This window comes from Camelus ferus, chromosome 7, assembly GCF_009834535.1.
Source record: "Camelus ferus isolate YT-003-E chromosome 7, BCGSAC_Cfer_1.0, whole genome shotgun sequence".
Classification (NCBI taxonomy): Eukaryota; Metazoa; Chordata; class Mammalia; order Artiodactyla; family Camelidae; genus Camelus; species Camelus ferus.
Window position 1 is genome coordinate 60,640,215 of NC_045702.1, and position 24,337 is coordinate 60,664,551.

Below are 24,337 nucleotides of genomic sequence, written 5' to 3' on the forward strand. Positions count from 1 at the left end.
AGGAAGAAAGGAAGGAAAACAGAAAACAGGGGGAGGGAGGGAGGGAGAAATGAAGGAGTGGGTGGAGCCAGGAGCCTCAAAAGTAACCAAAAAAATTTTAAAAGTTGAATTCTCTCATGATGATCACCAATACTCTTGAAGGCAACTAAAACAGTTCAAGTAAGAGTTCAAGTGAGAGGTAAGAGTTATTTTAAGCTTAATCAGCAGGTGTTTTTTTGCAATGAGAAAAATAACTATGAACTCTGGCAATGAATAGTGGAATCAAAGAAATGTTGCAGTTTTTCTTGCCTTGTCAAGTTTAACAATTCATTCACCTAAAATTTTAAGTGTGAAATAATTACCAAACAGTTTTTGTTTAAAAAAAAAAAAAAAGCCATTTACTCATTCATCCACTTGGCTGACTTCCTGAGAGTTACTTAAGCATCATTTCCACCAAGAGATTTCCCCTCCTCTCATGCACAGCCACAATGGGTGAGTTATTACTCCTCAGTGGTCCAGCAGCAGGGTTCAGTGATCTGCATCCTCCTCTGGGCATGCACAACACTGGCTTCTAATTGTTACTATGATTTCTGCCCTTTTATTGCCCCTCTCCCCAACTTCCCACTAGCCTCTAAGCTCCCCTGAAAACTCATTATCTCCATGTCCTTGCACAAATATGCCAGAGTAGATACTTAACAAATGCTTGCTGAATGAGAAAACACACACACAGAGTTTGAATTTAAATGGATCTTCCAATACAACTCTTACTTGTCAAGTAAGAAATCAGAGGTATTAAAAGTTTAACTACCAGAGTCAGAATTAGAAAACCCATTTCCACTACTTAAAGATGTTCCCTTAAGTTAGCTCATTCACACAGAACATTATTTACTTTCAACAATGTAAAATTAACATTTTCAATTACACACTTCTAGGTATCTATCCAAAAGAAATGAAAACCAATGTCCCTATAAAAATGTGCATATGAATAGTTACTAATAGCCAAGAAGGGGAAAGTACCCAAAATGTCCATCAATTAATGAATGGATAAATAAATATGCCATATCCATACATTATATGAGTATTATTTGGCCATAAAAAGGAATAAAGTATTGATACATACTACAACATGGATGAACCTTGAAAATATTTTGCTACGTAAAGCAGCCAGACAAAAAAGACCAAATACTACTGATTCTGTTTACATACAATGTGCAGAACAGGAAAATCAAGACATAAAAAGTAGATTAGCAGTTGCCTAGGGTTGGGATGAGACAGGTATGGGGACTAACTTGATAAAAGGTTCTCTTTAGAACTGATGAAAATTTCTAAAATTGATTGTGGTGATGGTTGACTAACTATAAATATACTGAAAACAATTTGATGATATGTGAATTACCTATCACTCAATAAAGCTGTTATTAAAATTGGCAACTATAACTGAAAACTGATTCATCTGGCATATAAGAATTTGGAAATTCTCATTCATAAACTTTCATTCTATGCTTCACTAATACAAGTTAAGTGCTGCTTAACTGGTAAACCCAAAATGCATTTCAAATGCCTAAAATGCCCTGTTTAAGTCATAAAAAATACTACCTAAAAATACTCAAAGGAGTTTTGATATTAAATATATTGTATTTTAATATTTTGAGAATTGGCTGTCCATGTAAAGGTTCCACAAATCTGAATGCTTGATTCCCAAGCACCTTAAATAGAGAGATTTTTGTTGTATTTAAATAATTCCTATTTGGAATGTTAAATGCTGTGACTTCACACGTATTCAAAAGTAAATTACTTCACTGTTTAAGCATATATGAAGAGCAAGCAAATCCAGGAAAGGAAATTTATTTCTCTAAGAGCTGTTACTTACTATCCTGTTACTCTATGGCAAGTCTTCTACCTACACTGAAACTCACAGAAGCAAATTCAAAGGGACCTGTGTTAATATGCCACCTTGACAGCAGTGAGAATACACTTGGTTCTTTTTTGCTGAAGTCAATGACATTGTAGTAACTCCGACTCCCAAAGCCTAAAATTAAGGTGAATTTCATTGCACTTAAGATATATTTATTTTTTAGATTTTACATGCATTATTTCAATGTATTTTTAATGCAGGGTGATTTTACTAGCTATTTATCTGAATTTTCAACATGAGTTTTTTTTTTCTTGAATATTATCTACCTATAAATAAAACTCTAGATTTTCTCCTTATGAGGAATAAATTCTACATTTGCTTAAATAGAAAAGATTTTCTTATAAGGAAGAGGTTCAAGTAATGCAATTCAGGGTCATATGTTATAAACCCCCAGCACGGGGTGGGGCAATTCTTTTGAACATCAAAATATTCAGTGGAATATTTTTTAAACCCACTATTTTCAATTCCCAACCAATATAATAATATCTCACGATCTTGCTTTATCAGGAAGTTCTTTAAAACCCTAAGAACAGCTATGCCACTAGAGTTGATAGTATGTACTTTAAGAAATTAATTAATAACTGGTATCTGAGCAGTAGCACATTTTTGTAATTTACAAATTTTAATAAGAGTAAACTGCACAGAAATACAGCATGAGGTAATCTGAGAATGAACTGACCATAAACTAGTGTTTTTTTAAAAACTCATTCTATATAAAGATGGATACTCAGGTAGACTCCACACCCTCAAACCCCACCCCCAAAAAAACGGATTCTAGGAGAATGAGTTCTGACACTCCTGACAGTTGATAAGATTTAAATTAAGGCTACAGGATTAGCTGATCTGCAGTGAGTCCCAGGAAATTCATTTGAATCTAAAGTAAGTTTCCATCCAAAAGCCCACTGAGGATTCAAAAAGTTGATGCACGATGTCTTTCACAAGATGCATAGAAGTGATATGACTATTCAGATATTTCTGTGATAATCAATAATATCCATAAATGAAGGCAAAATGAGCACCCTCTGACACAGTGACCTTCAGGGTGTGCCCAGACACATTGGCTGTACCAATAAATCTCTAGGGTAAGTGCTCAAATCACAAGTAAAACAAGAGTGTGCTAAAGGATGAGGGCAAACATTTTCTGAACACCTTAACTCAAACTTTAAATAGAAATTTGCCCCCTAACAAGCCTTTTACAATCAAATTTGGCATTATTTGCTACCACAGTAGGTACAGATATTTCTAAATAGGTTTTGAAAATGGAGTAGCAGACATTTCCAAAATGGACCTTAATACCTTATGCTCCAACTTCCTGCACCATCTAGAACTCCTAAATCTATCAATTTTATATTTGTAAGAAACCTCATACTCTTCCCCTTTGTTTAAAAAAGTACAGGTGTTCTGCTCTGAGACAGCCTGAGGTAAGTGACTCAGGTTATTCATTTTTTAAAAATTTGCTTATTAATGAAATAGGAATAATATCTGTCCTATCTAACCCACTGGGTTATTAGAATAATATACTGATATTATTAGTCATGATACCATTCTGAAAAGCATAAATATTTGATATAGCCAAAGATACCCCAGTTATATGGAAAAAATAAACTACCCTTGTAAGGTTCAAATTTCTCTTTTAGATGTTATGGGAAAAAAAAGAAAACTTTCCCTCTACTCTCTTAGGTTCATTGGTGGTGAGAAATTAAAGTAACAACAGATAAATTAACAGGAGAAAAGGCATGCAATTTTTAATATTTTAGGTGCAATGGGAGGATCACAGAAAAGAAGTGAAACTCAAAGAAGTGGTTAAACACAGGGGTTTATATGCTATTTCAACAAAAGAAAGGAGGTTGACTTCAAGGATAATAAATTATGGATAAGTGACTGGGAAATATATGGGGGGAAACCAATAGAAGATTAGGACTATCCTAATAAGATTTATTTATGCAGACTCACCTCAGTGCCAACTCTCCAAATCTGGTGGTAAGAGTCCTCTCCTATTCGTGGTACAGGAGAGGGGATACTGTCACAAGGGAAATTTATGCCCTGCTTTCAGGCAGATAAGGAGAGGGCAGAGAACTCTTCCTGCATCTATTGACTCTATTTCTTTCAGCTCAAAATAATCTTCATGCCAAAGTAGCATATTTTGAGGTAGCATATCTTAATCCCCTTCAAGAGCAAATGTGTCACTTTACTGGTGAATTTTGTTTCCTTCCTATGAAACAGAAAAAGACAAGACAACAAACCAGAGTCGGAAAGGCAGTGAACTCAGGAGCTTCCCTTCCATTCTAGGAGCATTGTATCATTTCTCAGCTCTCCCTTTTACCAAATCAAACTCATTTACATAGAGAAAAGGCTATGGAAACCTGCAAGTGGATGCCAGCTCCATAGAATGTGCATTTTTCCGTGCCAAAGACTGAGCCTACAAAACCAGCAGTAGCAATTTAGGGAAATGCACTGAACTTTGCTTTTCTACTAAATACACTGGCAGGGAGAACAAGTAAATGTGAGGAAGAAACATATTTTTCAAACGAACACATCTCCATTTTATTTTCATTTATCTTCTGACAAGGCAAGGAAAGAGATTTGGACACAAACAGACCTAGAATCAAATTCTGGTTCCATCACTTAATATGGAGCCACTTGTATGACCTCTGGCAAGTTGGTCACCTCACTGAACCCACTATCTCTTTACCTATAAACAAAATCATTTTATGAGGAACTAATAATACTACCTGGCTGGTCTATGGTAATAAATGAATTTATATTGGAAAATATATGTAAAACACCTGGCAAAGTGTAGAACTTAGTGTTATTTCCTTTTTCTTCCTCTACATTCTAAAAGGATTTTATAGTTCTCAATTTTATTTTGACCTAAACCAAGAGGAACAGAGGCTATCATTTATAATATAAAGATATCACAGGATTAGCATCAGTGTACCTTTTAAGAGTATTTTTTTTAATCCCTAGTACAGATATCCACAAACCCTTGAAGAACGGTCAAGAGACTAACAAAGTTCACTGATCATTTTCACTCAGTATCAGTGGAATGACCTTGAACATTGTGACTGAACAAAGTCTTGACAGAATGCCAGCATTTAATCAGATACTTTCAATATCAGTAAGACTTTTTTTTTGCTCCAGCCAGGAAGAATATTTCAAAAATTCCACTAACTTCAAAGATCTTTAAAGTCTAGTGAACAGACATTTAATTATTTAACAAACCAAAGAAATACAAAGTCCAACCAACTATTACACAGAATACTCTATACATGACTAGAACAGGGTTATGGACATATGGTTAAGAAGGGACTAACTTAACATTTCTCTGTCATCTATAAATGAAGTTTAATGTGTCTGTGACATGAACTGACAAGAATCTGATAAGCATGGGGCTCAAATTCCTCATGCGGTCTCATATGGTTGAGAAAACTGCTTGGGATGATATAATCCTGAGGAGATTCAGAATTAAATGTAAAAATATTTAGGAGAGTCAAACTCATATTATTATTTTATGATAAATTCAATTATATTTTAAGTGTTTATAACTTTTAAGACAGTTTGACCTATCAGAGTGACAGGTCAGCCTTGTAATTCCATTTAAAATACAAAATTGAGTAACTGACTTAAATGAATGATTGTAAGTAGAAACCTCACTAGCTTGATACATAGTGTTGACATACTGTGGGAACCACAGAGGCACCAAATTGATAAGTTTAATTTGTGAGATTTATAAGAATTGTGTTGGTTTTCAGAAAAGAACTTAAATCAAATACAATAATTTTATATAAATATATTTAAATGGTTTAAGGTGTTTAAGTTTGTAAATGTGACTAAATATCATTCAAAACCTCCAATATCATTCAAAAATTTTAACAATTTGATATAATAATAATAATATAATTTACATGCTAGACAGACAAACCAAAGGTAAAACTAGGCATTTAAATCTGTAATTTCAAATATTAATTTTTAAAATCAATATAATCCCTGGATAATTTTTTTCTTTATACAACTACTATGCTCAGGAGTAACAAAAACATCATATTAAATAAAGTAAATTTAATAATAGGCTCTAAAAGTAGCTAAATCTTCTACAGAATGTGAATTCAGAGAATTCCTTCAACTATACGTGGTTACTAAATACTGAAGGTATAAGTAAATGATTCTTTCCAAGAGTAAAATGAAATACTTACTAATCTTGAAACACTTTGTGCTTTTTTGTTTATATGCAAACTAAATCCAGAGTGCCCTTTCATTATCATTTTAGATTCAGTGTGGATATAAATGAAAACTTTTATTCTACTTTCTAGTGGTTGTTCATTAATTTTCATTAACTTTGTAGTAATCATTCATTAACTATTTCTCCAAGTTTGTAATTGGTAAAAATATGTAATTATAATCATCCTTGGAATTCTAAGCCATACTGTTGTAAAAGCCCTAAAGGGAATTTGGGCAGTGATACAAAAAATGTCTCTTTTCTTTGAAAATAACCAGTCAATTAAAAAAGGAAACTGATCATATAATCTGGGATTTTAGCCAGGTTTCAATTTTTATGAATGGAAATAAATGTATAATCAATATAACAAGAAAGCAAATACAACAGCAAAACTTAATTTAATATTGCTATGACTTAATGAAACTATATTGACCTTAGGGCCCAAATTTGATATGGCCTTTCATTATATTTTAGGACTAAATCATCATTTATTCCCTTAATAACTCACACAGTACCACTGTAACAACTAACAATGGTCCAAAAAAGGTTTGAATGAGAAAATGTACACATTTAGTTAGGAAACATTTTTAATCATCTGTCTTGTACAAGGCACTAACATTAAGCCCTGGGGATAAAGAGGTAATTGAGAAAGACAAGTTCTCTGAAGTCCTAGAGCAAAAATTCTAAAAGGAGAGAAATACTTGGTATTGATAAATTCTATTGTGGAAACAAAAGGTGTGATATGATAGGGCCTAAGAGGCTAATTTCAACTAGAAAACAGAGAAGACTTCTAAGGTGGTAACGTTTCGGCACAGTGACCTGGATATCAGGAAACAGCCATTCAAATATCTGGAAAAAGGTGGTGGGAGGTGGGAGGGGGGTCAGGCCAGGCAGAAAACGGTGCAAATATGAAGGCCACAGAATCTGGAGCCAAATGTATAAACTCCTTATGGCACATTATTCACAAAATTTACCTAGTTTCCACTACATTCTCGGCAAGTGCTAGATCTACTGAGACCCGCAACCACATCATAAACTTTTCTGCAAACAAAGTACACATTATGCCTTGCCTTAGGTGGGCACTTATAATTCACACTTGTAGCTGATTAATGATTAATGAAGAATAAGGGTCTAACACCAACACCTCACCCACTGAGCCACTTTCCAACCTAAACGAGAATATTAGCTACTTGTAAAATTTCTACCCGGAAATCATGATAACAGGCCTATCAAATCTACAGGTGCTTTCTCATAACTACTTGGCCAAAGGTAAAAAGAAAAAATTGTAATTGCTTTACTTACCATGACTTACCTCTTACTACAAACAGAGGTGTGATGAGGGGTTTCAAGAAAGCAAGCTAAGCAGGATATCCAAGGTGCCAATTTTTAACTGTACCAAAGCTAATCACTGTAAGTCTCCTTGAAAGCAACTATATTTTATGCTTCGACTATCTGATGCAGTGCCAAGAATAGGTAATAAGACCACTATTAACAGATAAAACTCACTGCAGTATTGTTTTAAAATAAAAAAAGATACAAGAAGTTGAATTTTCTATTTTTTCCAAAATAAGATAAAACTTGAGAACTTTGTGATTCCATAAGTCTCATGTGTTAAAAGAAATAAACTGTATAATGATAATTAAATTCTGAAAGATACATTTAACCATGGTAGAAACCACTTTGATGTTTAACACCTTATTTATGAAAAGCTGATCATGCATACTGATATCTGGATATAAAGAACTGCAGGAAAATAGTTATTTTACAATCACCTACATCTTTGCAAATATTGACAAATGAAAATTCTGAATCTAAACTTCAATGCTAGTTCATCTGACTGATTTCTATTCAAATACTGACTGAAACCCTACTATGTACTGTGGACAAGAACTGATCCAGGCGACTGTGAAATAAAGCAAGGTAAGATTTGCCTTCAGGGGGCTGGCAGTCTACACATACGCACTTTTTGACTTTCAGTAAAAAATGGACAGTTGCCAAGAAAGTTAATATAAGCCAAAAGGCATGCGAATTCGGAAGAAAGAAAAATAAAGATACCAAAGTTTGATGACAGTTAAGAAAAAAAATCTAATATATTTACTACTCTCATTTACTGTAACATACTCCAAAGTATAGCTCATAGGGAGAAAAATGCACATTGTGAAAATACTTTTTACCACTGCTGTATCAATTTATAAAGTTTCCTACTGTTAAATTTTAACCTGTCATACTATGGTGCAACTACTACTAACTTACAAAAATTAATCACTGAGTAGTAACTAAAAATGAAAGAAATCAGAAATCAGGTAAGTATTTCATTACTGTAAAAAAATCCATTTGGTCAGTAAAATTAAATATGACAAAATAATATTAAATGCAAAATAAAACATGAAATTAAGAAATCAATCTTTGTATATAAAATAAACAATTTAAAGTTCTACTCTTATGGCACACAGGTGGCAATTATATTTCAGTTGGAAAATAAACTACAACAAGACAAAGAATATTAATATTAACACTCAACATGTTTTCAGTAAGGTTTCTCCTTGCAACTAACTTTCTCTTGAAAGCTTGGGTAACAAACCAACTTTGTCCTTTCTGAAATGCCCACTGGTACTTTAGAACAGGGGTCGGATACCAACAAAATGGGCTGCCCTGGGAAATTAGACACGCCTACTGAAATGACTGGCTTGGAAGTTTATCCAGCAGCGTTCACTGGTGGAAGGAATCTAGTCAAGCTTGGGGCCAGCTGTAACTGGAGAACACAACATCAGGCAAAGGACAGAGTGAGTAACACTGTGACAGGTACTGGCTGGCAGACAGGCAGGCAGGCCTGGCAGCAGAGAGCAAGATTCTAGCTAAAGTTGCCAAGGTACCATGAAGGCAGATAATCAAACACAGGAAGCAAAACAGGGGCTCCCCTCCTACAACACGGGCATAAAACACCTAATCTTCCCCAACTTACAACACTGGCTCCAAAGCCTAACTAAGTTAGGACTTATTCAGAAAGCGGGGCAAGTTTATAGGAGACTGGTAGCATTTGGAGACACTTAGCCATGCAGGTTATCACTACATCGGAACTGCAAATACAAAAATGAAGAAATTTTAATTTCTATTTCTCCATCAAATAAGTATTGAATCTTAAAACCATAAGCAACAACACACTTGCAATAAATGAGAATGTACTGACAACAGCTATTCCCCTTTATGAGGAAATTCTGGGCCCAGACAGTTAAGGGAACTAAAGAAAATTAACATAAGTCAAGTTCAGATAATTTTATAGGACAGCAATTAGAGCAAAAAAGAAAGTACTATCTTTTGGGAATCAAAAGAAGTAGGAGAACTATTTTGGGCCAATTTTGTAATAGAAAAAAGATTCTGAATCTCCTACAAGTTATTCTTAATTATCCATACCAGTGGAAGAGTATAGGGATATGGATAAAACAAAGCAATAAATATTACAAAAATCATTATTCTACGATATATACATTATGAAGTAAAATTTTTACACTAAATTAACTTTACAATAATAAGAATCAGATATTGTGCCATTTAAGGTTGCTTAAAAATAAATGTAAAATTTCAGACAAAAAATATGAGAGGGCTAATACCAATAATCTGTTATAAAAAGAGGTATGCTTCAGGAAAAAGGAAACTAATCCAGAGGAAAACCTGGAATACATGAACAAACAATGAAAAAAGGAAATGAAAAACAGGTACACAAATTGCATTAAATGAACAGTAGTTGTGTTAATAATAATTGTCTAACTTGATAACTTCTTAAAAAGACCTAAGATACGGACAATTTTGTAAACACAGAAAGAGGAGTAATAAAAATTATTTTTATGATTCAGGAAAAGAGTAAAAATATTGAATAACTTTAAACTTTGTTAAGATATACATATACACATATACATACATATATATGTGTACCCACAAAAACATACAGTTGACCCTGAACAACATAGGGATTAATCCACGTGTATTTTATAGTTACTCCTCCATATCTCCAGTTCCTGGCATCTGCGAATTCAAGCCACAGACCTCATAGTATTATAGTATTTAGTATCGAAAAATATCTGCATATAAGTAGACCTGCACAGTTCAAATCTGCTGTTGATCAAGGGTCAACTGTAGTTCTAGAGCAGCCAGTTAAAAAATAGACTCTGTATTTTCCAAACTAGTATAGAGTACAAAACAAGTCAAAAGGAAAAATTCAAAAATTCACAAACAAAAGAGAAACAGAAAAATAGCAAAAAAAAAAAAAAAAAAAAAGGAACAAGTGACAAAATGAGTTTGTGATTAACATAGAAATAAAGACAAATCAATCATCAGAGAAAAAAAGAAAAGACCCCAGAAACAGAACTTTACTTACACAGAAATGAATACCAGAGAAAGATGGCCTAGACCATTATCCCTGGGTTGGCCATCCAGCTCTCTGAACTACACTAAACTATATAAAATGTAAAACTGTAAAACTTCCAACATCCACTATTCATACTCCAAAAATGACAAGTGGAAACCTCACTCATCCTACCTTCTTAAGTCAAATTTGTGATTTACAAAAAAAGGCATAAATGATTGGAGATAAGTAAACAAAAGGAAAACAGTAGAGACAAATATCTTCCATAGAAACTTAGTTTACTCTTCACTGTACAATAGACATAATTCACCCAGATAAAAATGTTTTGGGATCCTCAGTGACTTTTCGGTAAAGAAGTCTTGACACCAAAATGTTTGAGAGTTCCTTTTTTTTTTTTCAATAAAAGGGGAGGGGGAGATACCTCTTACAAGAACAGTACTTTTGGTCGGGGAGAGGCAACACATGTCATTTTGAAGCATGAACCATTCTAAAATACCGTAAGACATAACCTTAATAGAGAAGAGCCCCAGTGGAGAGAGAAGCAAAAGCCCTGAACACGACACTCTGTGATTTACCTTACTCTAAACTTGTTTCACCCATCAGCACCCCATCAGCCCCCAAGTGAGACTCCCGCCTTTTAGGAAGCTTTCCAGAGTTGTGTTCCTGTTATACTTCTATCCTTACAGACATCGGCACACTTTGATGAATTCCCACCACTGTCTAAGCCATTAACAGGTGTAATAGAGGCCTCAAAGTCCCTAAAATAAGTCACCGTTGCCTTTTATTTTGGGTAAATCCCATTCTTGTTCTATTTAAGAGCCACAGCATTCCCAATCCTGAAGACCTCCCTTGAGCTAACCTGATAGGTGCCCCATTCCCTGCTTCACACTTCCAACCAGAGTTAGAACCAGGAAGAAATCTGAGTAGTACCCTTCTTAATATAATAACTGAACAAAATGGTCCTCATGAAATTCACCCTTTATTGCTCCTTGTCCTTGTGTAAGCGGGTGAATGGTGGGAGCTTGTGGTGGGCAGAAACAAAAAGGCAACTGGTAAATGCTAGCCCTTGAGTTTGCCCCATTGAAATTCAGCCAAGCTCTCACACAGGCCCAATCTCTTTGTGCTGATTCTGCTCAACCTAATCAAAATTGGAAATAGATGAGCAAAACTTGTAATATATTTCTCTCTTTTTAAAAATACTTTCTTACCATTCTCCCTCAGTATTTAATAATTTAAGGCCAGAGCTTTCTAAGAATCATTAAGATGTAAGTTACCCAGGGTATTCCCAGAGAGCTTTAGAGTGCCAGTTCTACAGGGGAAAAGATGCTTTCAGAAACTTTGCTATAGTACAAGTGTCACTTTAGTTTGAGAAGAGTCTCAATACATCTATTTCATGTATAAATTCAGGCTTTATTAAGAATCTCTGTACATTCTTGGCATCACAATAGGTTTATGATGACTATGAGACCCCAGAATTAATGCTACATGAGCCATCGATCTAGTAAGATAAATTAAAATGAATATTCAGACTAATGAAATAAAACCCAAAAGCTAAATTTTATATTCATGCAAACTTCTCTGTTTGCAAGTTCTTTTATTTCTATTTTTACTGCTTTGTGCATGTCAAGCAGACTCAGAAAATATTTAGCATATTTAAACGGTTTTAACAAAACAAATTTACATCTTTATTTTTTTCCTCCAACATTCCCAAATTTCAAAACATATGTTCATAAATATTTTAGCCTATTTCAACTGATATACTTTAATAGAATGTTATTGTCTTCTCACTGTGACTAAACAGTAAGAGGATGTTTGTGAATTGGGCATTAACATGAAGTGACTAAAATGGCAGTTTTATGCCAACTTCATATGAAACAAAATAAAAGATTGGCAATTTTTCAGCTAACTGCAACAAATACAATGAATCAATTTAAATTATGTAGACAGCCTCCCTAAAATATGTTCCTCTGCCCCCATAAAATGTTTTCTCAAGGTTTCAGACTTAAATTATCCAGATAACCCTATGTTCATTTGACCTTAAGAATCCCTGTCTTTTATGTGTGTCATGAAAATAAGCCTCACAATATCCACTTAAGAAGGTACAATCACTGTCATTTTATAAGAGGAAAGAAAAGCATGAGAGGATAAGTAACTTACATGAGGTTACCTGTGCTTGCAATGAGCTGGGGACCTAACCTAAACCCTTTTACTACCATCCTGCTCTGATTTTTTAATATTCATGTGTATGTTATGAAAGGTAAGACATTATAGACTACTCCCTCAAACCCACTGGAACTGGATAGAGATTCTGGACTTACAGTCCAAAATATGGTTAAGAATATCAATTTTTTTGACTCCTTGCAATCTGACCAGCCATACATCTGGAAAGCCTTACCTCCAATGCACTGAAATAATGGAATTCAATTAAAATTCTACAGTAGCTCTCAAAATTCTCTTCAAACATAACTGGAATACCAAATCCAGACTATCTGCTATTTTGAGAAAAAGAATCAGAGCCCTTAAAAGTGGCAGCTATAGAAACTGCTCTGAAAAGGGATTGGGATTTCTGCAAATGAACAAATCTGTCAAAGAAATGTGTTTGAACACAAGGTTATCACTCTGCTTTTGGTCTAAGTCTAACTATAAGTACAGGTTTAGGAAATGAGGGGCCCTCTTCCCATCTGAGTAAAAATTAGCTGATCTAAAGAACCATGAATCAACTCCAAGGAACATGATAATGGTCCTTTTTTTTTTTTAATAGAGCACATTTCTACTATAGTCACAAACTACTTCACAAACTGTATGTTAAATGTTTGTGTAGAGGACATAATGTTGAGTGCTATTGCTGATAACATGATTTCATTCAAATATCATTAGAGAGTTCTAAAGGGGCAGGTGATCAAAGAGGGTATACATGTTGAGGTGGGAGGGCAGGGAAGGCTGGACAGGCTTAACCAAGAGGTGTTGCTGGAAACAGATCTAAAATGCAGGCAGGACGCTCATACAGACAGACGGAGGTAATAAGCATTTTACAAACAAAGGAAACAAACTCAGAAAGGAGCAAACTGACAACATTTAAGAAACAAATCTTCCAGTTTCACTAAGAAGTAGGTCACAATTTGGCCTTCCTTGATTCTCTCATAATCATATCCTACTGCAAGAAATCTCCATTTTCAACACATGATTCTAACCTCTTTTATAAGTTATCACTATCTACCATGCATAGAAATGATGATAATTCACAGACCTATCTTTTAAAATGTCAATATGGATAAGGCCTACCTTTGGGTCTAAAATATACTTGATAGATTTTATTTCCACCCCCACTGCTATTTCCCAGGATCTACCATACTGCTTAGTACCATGATAGTTCAAAATACATTATCAGATGAAGCAGATACAGACAAAAGCTTTACTTCCAAAAACAGATGTCAAGATAATATAACTTAAAATGCTTATGAAATTATTTTAATCAGCAGTTTACTAAGTTTTAGTAACCTTCAAACAAGTTTCTTGAAATTTGGGGAAAATACATGAAATATTAATAATGAAAACTACATGTTGTACCCCAAACATCTAACTAGCCCAAGAATAGTGAAATAATGAGATCTATGGATTCCAGATCACATTTTAGTTCACCTAGACTCAGTGCAGCAAACTCTCAGAAGTTATGAGATGGGTTTTTTAATGAGAAAATTAACACAATTATTCAAACATGAACATTTCAACCAAAGTTTGTCAGGAAATATTCATCTAAAGAAACAATCACAATCTTCTAAGTCAGCAGTTGGCAAACTTATTCTGAAAAAAAAAAAGCAGATAATAAATATTTTAGATTTTGCTGACCATACAATGCAGCTACATATGTGGTCTTTACAATGTAAAAACAGTCAGAGGTAGTATTTTTTAAAATAGGCACGGCTGTGTTTTATAAAAGTTTATTTATAAAAACACAGGTCTAGATTTGGCCCGGGGGTCATGGTTTGCCAACCTCTGTTCTAAATTATTCAATTAGGATGACTGCCTTTTAACTGAGATGACTGACTTACTCCTAAATAAGCTTATACTCTTTTTCATGCTCCCACCGAAGTCTAGAAAGTGTCTGTTTCCTGCTGTACAATATAGAAGGAGAACTAATTTGAAGCTCAAATTAAACTCTTAGGTAAGTCTACAGCCTAGGAAACTGAACTGACTCGTACGCTATTAGGGCTTCTGACTGACTGGTTCAAGGATTAAGAATCAGAGAGAAATACTCTATCTGACTGAAAAGAAGATAGAAGTGGCAAAAATAATATTTATTGAGTGAGTCTATGTATCAGACACAAACTAGGTCATTTATGTACATTTCATGTAAAACCATATGAGGAAGAAGTTATTCCTATTTTCATGTGATGAAACCGAGGATCAAAGAAAATAACTTCAGCCCAAGATCACAAGGATGTGAAAACTGAAACTTAAACAACCAAGTCGATGCTCTTTTCCAATGAACTATATTATATTGTCTCGCCAAAAAATTCAATGATTTTTTTCCTCATTTCCTTGACTACTTTAAAAATAAAGATAGCACTCCAACTTTTATCAAGATGATTTTAAGAGATTTTTAAGATGCATAGAGATTAAAACTTAAGTGTACAAAAATCAAGATTTAAATTGAAATTAGGTTCCCACACTTGCCAGCCCACAAAAATTTATCAGAACCCCCCCCCCAAATATGAGTAGCTTTTAATTTTGGGGAATTGGTCAGTCTAGGACAAAAAAGAGGTGGGGGGAGTGACAATTGAGGCTTGACCACTTAGGTATCGAATTGTATTTTAAGAACCTTCAGAGAAACTCCTTTCTGAAATATGCAAACATATTTTCATGTCTTCTTCAAAAGAGCACACTGAAGAGGTCTGAATTACCAATAAATCATACTGTCACATATGCAGGTGTACAGATACTAGCCATGAGGGCGAACAATCCATTTAAAGATAATTCCGAAGTCCACATCTTCACTGAGATTCAGGTGACCTGCAAATGCTCACATACACTCTCCCTCACTACTCACACACTCTCATCACAGCACCTGTTCATGGCAAAACCCACCTCTGCTTTATTCCTTAGTTACTGTCTTTACATGCTTGTCTCATCTGATCTCTATAATAGCTTCTAAACACCACTGCCTTTTTTTTTAACCTCTTTTCTCTGCTCCTATTTTATCCTTTTCCTTCTATGTTTCTGTCTGTCCTGCTATTTCTCAATTTTTAAACAATGTTGGTTTTTCATAGATAACAACAAATCAACTGGAAGATACTTATCTTTCATTCTTTCTGGTAAAATGAAGAATCACAGTGACAATGTACATAATGTAATCTACAAATTTTCAGCTCTTCTCTGATTTCACTGCTGCTGGAAGAGGTATGTTCTTCATTATCAAAGATCTTTTATGACTTGCAGAAAGATGTGAGTTGGGCAAGGTGCTATGGGAAGAGCTAATACTATAAAATTTCCAGTTTCCTAACTTGTTTTTTTAATTTTTCTAATTTATAAAAGAATTTTCCCAACCTAAAAAATAAAATAAGCCCATTTCCAATTTTAAAATTCTATGAATCTACAAAAAAAAATCTTGTATATGATACTTTATTTTTTGATTTTTGCATTCTGGTCATGAAAAGCAGCTAGTTTCAGTAGAGAAAGATAAAAAAGTGGATGAAGACATCTGGAGGGATTCAGAATGGACTTTTAATTATTTTCAAGAACTCTAGACGCTAACAGAATTGGCTCATTTTACTTTAAAGCTTGTAGCTTTCCTTTTCCTTTATTACAAATATAACATTAATCCCAGCCTCATGTTTATGAGCAATGATTAGCATCATCTCTGGCTCACAGACCAAGAAAGGGAGAGATTCCTCAGAGTAACTGGGAATGAGTTAGAAGGGAAGGGAAATAGTATTAAGGGGATATGCACATCTGGATGAAACAGGCTAAGTTCAAGTTAACTCAGCAGAAGGGAGAGGAAAAGGAAAAGGAGAGTTTATGCTATACTTGATCCTCTTGAGCCGAAGAAAGGAAGAAATAGGAGAGAGTTACAAGACATCAGACAAATTATCTAACCTCTCTGAAATGCCGGTTCTTCATTTGTAAAATATAAACAGTAACAGCCTCCTCAAGGTATTGTGAAAGGATGAAATGAGTTCTTGTCTATAAACCACTTAGCACAGGACAAGACATACTGTAGGGTTTAAGGTGAGCCACTGTGATTGTTATGGCTCAAGTTCTTTTCTGTACAAACACTGCTGAGTCAGGACCTTCACCTAGTCATCATTCAACAGCTATTTATTGAGCAGCTGTTATGTTCTAGGCACCGTATCAAGTACTGATGGTACAGGAGTGAGCAAGACACAATCCTGCACCTGTGGAGCTTGGCATAAGCAATCAGGGCAGGTCAAGGAGCAGTTAAGGAAAGAAGCAAAGAGACAGTATATCTGGTGGGCTGTAGGGTTGGGTGAGCAAGCTCATCTTGTCCCTGCCACTATATAATTCCCTGGGTGTGAACACGATATGCTCCAATCAATGTTTACCTAGATGATTAAATACCCAGTACATAGTGCATATCCAATAAATACTTATTTGTTATGTAAACTGTTTAACAATATAAATAATTTGTATCCTCCATTTTATTGACTAAAGTGCTCTACAACCCAATGGAATTATTATTATTAATAATAATATGAATAGTTCATTATTAGTATTATTATTATTATCAAAATCACATCTCTGCCAAAAATCTGTTTTAGAAGATAAATATTTCTTTTCTTGTCTTAGAACATACAGAAGGAAGAAAATAAAAATGGATAACCTGAATGTTTATGTTAAGAAGCAAATGGTTCCAGCTTAATTTTCCCCTGGTTCATTTATTCATCAAGTGTTTAATACATACCCACTACCTACCAGCACTGCAGTTAATGTTGGTGTAGTAATAGTTCAATCCATCATTGTAGACAAAATGTTTAAGCTTAGAAAGTCCTTTCACATATTCACTTATTTAGTTCTGAGAACAACATTGTGAAAAAGTATTAGCCCTTTTCTAGATGAAGAAATTGAGACTGGGAAGAGAGTCACACAGAGTTATACAACTAGTAATCTCCAGAGCTGAATCCCAAACCTAGATCTTCCCCTCCAAATCCATCATCCTAGCTACCACACCACAAGGCCTCCACAGTGATTCATCTACATCACACACCATGAATTCTGGCTTAGAATCCCTATTCCAGCAAAAAATAACATACTTGCTCATAAAATTCATATACATGTTTTCACAGTTGAGGGGGCAGAATCACCATTTATCTCTCTGTTTAAAAAAGGAGTAGTGTGTTCACATCATACTTATATTACATTTAAAAATACTGCCAGAACTCTTTCAATGCCCAGAGCTACATACAGCATAGGAATACTTCACTTTTGTATCCCCAAAAGGAGAACTTACTTAAAGAATCAATGGATTCTATCTCTACTAGGATATGCTCTTGAAAGTAGTTTTACTGTTTGTTCACAAACTGGACTGATGAAACTTACAGATTAGTTTTAGAATGGGTTTGATCAAGAATAATGAGAACCAGGACCATTTCTGATCTTTTGACAAATGTAATCTAACTCATTTTCAAACAGGACCAATCAAGGAAATTTTTCAAATAAACCTCATTAAGGAGGATGACAAAGAAAAAAGACAAGAACTCATAATAAAAATATGAAATCATTAACAGTGGTAAATTAGGAGCACTTTTCTCCTGGTGACACAGCAATGCCACAGTCAATACATTCATCCCAAGGAAAAAAAATTCTTTAAATACCAAATATGTCTGAATGGCAAAAAAAAAAAAAAAAAAAAGGCCAGTAATTGTCTAAAATTTGACACATTAAACAGTCTTCTACTCTATCAGACATCACAGGGGTACTGAAAACCATGGTGGATGTGTTGTCAGATCAGTTCCCCTCAAGGCTGGAAACTCTGAAGCTGCCTGGAAAGGGAACTAACATTTCTCATGTGCCTATGACAGCCGAGCCCCACATAAGGTATTTCATACTTAAGACCTCCTTTAATTCTTTCAACACTCTGTCTTAATATATAGGACTATTTTCCTTTAACAGATGAGGAAACAGGGTCTCAAAGAGATCAATAAACTTACCCTAAATAAACAACTATAGTGTGCCACAGAGAAGATGCTTTCAAAATCTGACTCCCAAACCTGTATTCTTTTCACTTTACCACAATGCTGAAATGCTGATTACATAAGAGTTCTCATGCCTTGATTTCTAATTAGGAGAATTATCTCAAGAGACGTGCAAAACATTTCATTCTGTAAGAAACCACACCTGTGTAACTGGGTCATGCCAAGCTTCTGAAACTTAAGTTGCAAAGAACAGAGGAACTTCTTATGATGGCTACACATACCAAGGGAGCTATGTTGTCATGATCTAAATGCAATGGAAGGAAATTACTGAAGAATTAAAGAAGTCTGTAAGAGATAGGCCAAAACTTTAAAATAAAGGAGTTGGATACTGATTTCAAGTTTCAAGTTAAGTTCAAATTTATTTTTAACCACTATGTGCTCAGTACTAGGGATACAACAATAAATAAATCACAATCTGTATCCCCTAAGAAGGTCTAGTGAAAATCTGAAACCACTTTATCATAATCCAACATTCATTATTACAAAACTTCAGATTTCTGGAATAGTGAATGCGTATGGGGAGGGGAAGGCAGTAAGAGCAACTGAATTTTTGAAATGCAATTTAAAAGAAAAATTCTGTTTTAAAAACTGTACAATTTTTCCCAAAGTGTGTTCCAGAAGTCATGGAATGCTAAATGATATTATGGAATGCTAAATGAAAAAGAGTAAGGCATGAAGGTAATTTTTTTAAAAATATGACAGTGTAGTCTTTGAGCCTTGAATAGGCTGATCGTCTCCTGACTCTCTAAGCAGGAGCTATGGTATAAAATTTTTCAAATATACTTAAGTACAAAACCATTTTTTCACAGTTTTCCCTAAAGGACTAATATCCAGTAAAACACGTCTTTGTGTTATGCCACCACATCTTGTCATTTGCCTCTAGACTATACCAAGTCCTTGCTCACTAGTGCCCTAAGGAAAGGAATAACAATCAGGTCCTCTATTACCTTGGCAGAGAGAAAAGAAAGCACTGAAGATGACCAATTTCAGGCAGTGAGAATGACCTCTTTACATGTATGAAAACACAAAGTACATTATTATTATGAGCCCACACTCTACATGTCATAAAGTTCAAGCCAATGCATCTATTATTCTCATACTTTATTATATAACATTCTGTTAGAATTGTTGCTAATCCAAAAATTATATTCACTACTCCAAAATATGAATGTATTTAAAAAAGACAATTTACAGAACAAGAAAGGGGCCAAAAAGTGACAAAGGTTCAGATAAACAATACAAAGGTACTGTGATTGCTGACTGTATTCGTTGTGAAGTATTTTCTTAATCCTTCGCTGAATGTGTTCTCAATTTATAGACCAGATCTTTTTGACAAAGAAAATAATAATAATAATTTATAAACATGCAGGATAACACTTGGATGATAAAACTCAAGATAGATCTCAGCAGTTATGACTGAGAAGCTCTCAAATTTATACCACATGTTAGAGATTTTGAAAGGTCACACTAGAAGAGATTAAACAAAGGACAATACATTCAAAGCAAGTGTTTGATGCCTAAATTGTTAAGGGTGTGTTGTTGTGACTCAATTATACTTAGAGAGCTGTCAGTGAGTCTGGTACAGGAAAGACACTTTAATAATGATTCATGGTCAGTTGTTCTACTCGGACATAAAATGTACATCTTAGTAAAAGGCCAAAATGTTGCCCAAACAGAATTCTATATTCAAATTACTCCTAGGTCATCTCTTAATTTTTCTTAATCTTGTGAATTTAACTGCCTCTGGTTCCCCATTTGTTAAATATGAACTATCTCACAGAAATCTTCCAGACTAGTCAGTAAAATAACATTAGCAAAGAAGAGCTAATAATGTTAGAGTTTTATCTGTCTCAAATTGAGAACCTGAATTTACTTTGATCATGCTATGTCAGTTCTAAACTCAATTTAAAAGCATTAATAACTACTTTCCAAATGGGATTTTTAAAAATGGAAAGAAGACAGGGGTCTATTCATGAGGGGTCTATTCTAAAGACTGAATCTTACACTATGAAAGAGGAGAGGCTCTGGGGTCGGACCACCTCGGCCACATGCTGAGTCCACCCATAAACCGTGGGCTCCACACTCAGCTGTGCTGTGTCTAGGATTCTGCTGCTGCAAAGTGACTGGCTATCCTAAGGATTAAATGAATTAACAGAAATAAACTGCTTGAAGAAGTGCTTAGCCTGGTAAAAGTTAGCTATTTTTATTATCATCCACATACATGATAATGCCCCATGTAAAAACTTTTTCTTTAGTAATAAAACAAAAACTTTGTTGCATCTGAGGTAAAAAAAAAAAAAAATGCTGCTTGTCCTTAACATCAGAAACATGTAACTGAGTATACCTCCTTCTCATTATGATTCACAGGATGTTCAAGATTAGATGCGAAGCACAAACAAAGCAACCAGTTGTACTGATTTACAGTCTCCATGTTTGGGCTCTTCTTTGCTTTATTCCTGACTCTCTATTTTCATTTGGGTTTTTTGTGTATAAGTTTTCTTGTAAACCACTTGGAATCCTTTGTGAAATACCATGAACAAATGACAAAAAAACCCCAAAAAACTTCTAAAATATTTCTTTAAGTAAGAAACCAATGTGTTCATGTAAGCAAAATAAAATGAAATGGAAAACAGCAGGAAATGTTGGCAGAAAAGGGATCTAATGAAAAAGAGTAAAGATGGGAAACCCTAGAAGTAGGGACAAGAAATCCAAATATTAAGTAGATGGCAATGTGGGGTTTCAGTGAAGAGATTTATGGGTGAAAGCAGCCTTAAAATGGCAATTTAATAACAAAGTAGTATATATGAAATTAACTAGGCAGTCTAAACCTTACAAAAATTATAACCAAATCATATCTGAAATAAAATCAGATTGAAATTTCTGTTGCTGAAACAGAATCACAATTTAGTTCTGTTAAAAGAAAAAATTATTTGGTCATATCACCTCCAGCCATATGGTGTTTATACATAATGAGCTATGAAAGACAAGACAGCAAATTCAAGGGCTCCAATTACTTTCTCACGGGGAAAAAATTACATCTTATAAAAAGAAAAAAACTGAAAATAGAAATGCAGTGGGAAAAAAAGAAAAATTACATATAAAATAGTTATCATGATATAAAAGTCTAACCAATATATTACACAGTAAATACTTTAAATAAAACGCAGAATCCAAATAAATAAGAAATTTAAACACCACTTCTACGTACTCCCAGATTTCTCCAAGGGTACAGTAAGAAGATACCTGAAATTCAAAGCACCTCCTCCACTAACAAAAGGAGTTAAACATGTTGTTTAAACAAATAACACCTCAAATATCTGCTCCCCTCCCATAAGCACTGTCATCATCTTCTTGACATAATGGCAAGAGAAGAACAATTCACCCGTAAGCATATGGAGAGATGTCTACACTATCACCATGCCCAAAGTAAACACCCAACAAATAAGTATATGTAAGATTATTACAACCTATGAAAGAAAACTAATTTTCAAAGTTATTCCAAATTAAACAAAGAAATGAGATGGCTTGGCAACCTATCAAAAATGCTGTATACCAACTTACAGAAAAAGCTAATATCCATCATCAGGGCCATCTTACCCAACAGCCTGGCTGAGAAACCAGGCCATCAGACATCTTGAAGAGCTTCACCTTCTCAAAAGTCAGTTAGAAAAAAAGAAAAAAAGAAATTGTTATTTCTCCAATTTTCTATAAAAAGCAGTTTATATGAGATGAATATAGTTCTTTATGAAACCAAACCACTTAGTGCTATATATTTGTAATTCTAATGTCTAAGAGCTCTGGAAGTCAGGACATATGCTCATAAAACTAAATTATGGGGAGATGGCTGTAAAGTTTCACTCACTCACAATTAAGTAATGAACACCTAATTTGTGTCACAGGCAGTGGGGACAGAAAAATTACAGACATAGGGCTCCCTGCCTTTAAGGAGTTCACAGTCACGTAGATTACTTGGTTGAAGCAGAGTAACAAAAGGATCTTTAAAAGAAGTTTGTGAGATGGAGTACAAAGACCCTGGACATCTTAGGGGCTAGGATGAGCGGGCACACAAACACTTAACTGTTGACCCACTGGTAACGTATAGCATACATGCTCAAGAACCTACGGAGGCTAGGAATCAAAAAGAAATATTCCTCCAATTATGAAGAAATCCCCAGGTGATTACAGAATAGAGACAAAGTAATTAAACCAAATTTTACACAGGTGACTTTACCTGGGGGGGAGGGCGCTGTGAGTACCCTAATCTCACTATACCTCACTGCTTTGCCCTGTGATGCTACTCTTCAGCTCATCCGAGTTCCTCAAGGCAGAGGACCTGGCCACACTGCTTTTCAAATATAAGCACAGAGCATTTGCCATGCTGGCGCTGTGTGCAATATCGTCGAGAGCAGGGAGGAGAATGACTCCCACTTCACGTTCTATTCTGATCTCTCTGCCTGTCTACCTAAATTCAGGGATGACTTAAGCACTTTGATACTTTACATGCTTCAGTGGCATTTCTGCAAATGGTTCAGAATAGTTTAACTTCACCTTGTTGTGTTTCTGACTTTTCAGAAAAAAAGAGTAGCCTGTAGTTAAAAACTAAACCATAATAAACTTCTCTGTTAATCTCCTTGTAAATTTGCACCTTTCTAGTGGAATCATGGCAAACTGTGTTCCTAGAGAATTTCTTTCAGCTTTGAAGTTTGATAATGTAACTACTCAATAATTAAAGCACTGCAATTTCCCTACCTGGTGGCAGGGCACTATATATGCTATATACACACATATGCACAGAGATGTGGGTATACATATACAACCAAAGACAATCTACGTGTGTGTGTGTGTGTGTGTGTGTGTGTTATAGTCAAAGTTAATTCTTTCCTGATCTTTAATCATATAGTCACATATCTGTCACATACTGCTATTCTATAGATATATACTGTACTCCTGACTGTCTGTTTCAGTTATGTGATACCAGTCACACAGGAGATCAGATGATAAAAAGTAGATGAATCAAAACTCTATCACCTTTCCTGACAAAGCATATGCTCCAGGTAGATCAGAATCTCCATCTCCATCTTTGTAAATGAATAGGAGCATAAAAAAGATGTATCATAATTATCATTGGTAGAGTAGGTGGTTAATGTAATTCATGAACTGTCATGAGTCCCACCATCCTGCTTTCCCATCTTCTCAAACACTCCTACCTATAATTTCAAGGTCAAATTCTATGAATACATATTCTCTCAATCTTAACACAGGACTAAATTTAACCTCTAGAATTAGCTCTATAAAACTTTGTCTCAGGTCTAATAAATTCAGCAAATGTTAAAGTCACACCACAAAAAGACATTCACAAAAGCAAGGGGTCTGACTATTTGCATAGCAAATTAAGAATTATATAATAAAGGCCTGAAATTTTACAGTTGCAAGGGACTTCTAGACTAAGATCTAGTCTAGTATCTTCATTTCAGAGAATTCAAGTATGGAGCTGGTACCAATTCAATCTTGCTGACTCAACCTACAAAATCATAAAGCAAAATGTAACAATACAAAACCCAAAGCAACTTTCAGCTGGTAAATACTGCTTTGTTTAAACATAAAAATAATCATAATCCTTTCTTTCTAAAGAAGGGCAACACTAAGCAGATCTCTCT

At 34.6% G+C, this 24,337-nt stretch overlaps 1 protein-coding gene across 1 annotated transcript in view; it reads right to left on the bottom strand.

The window, feature by feature from the left end:
- PPP1R9A (protein phosphatase 1 regulatory subunit 9A) overlaps window positions 1-24,337 on the bottom strand; it is a 261,195-nt gene that overhangs the window by 214,717 nt on the left and 22,141 nt on the right.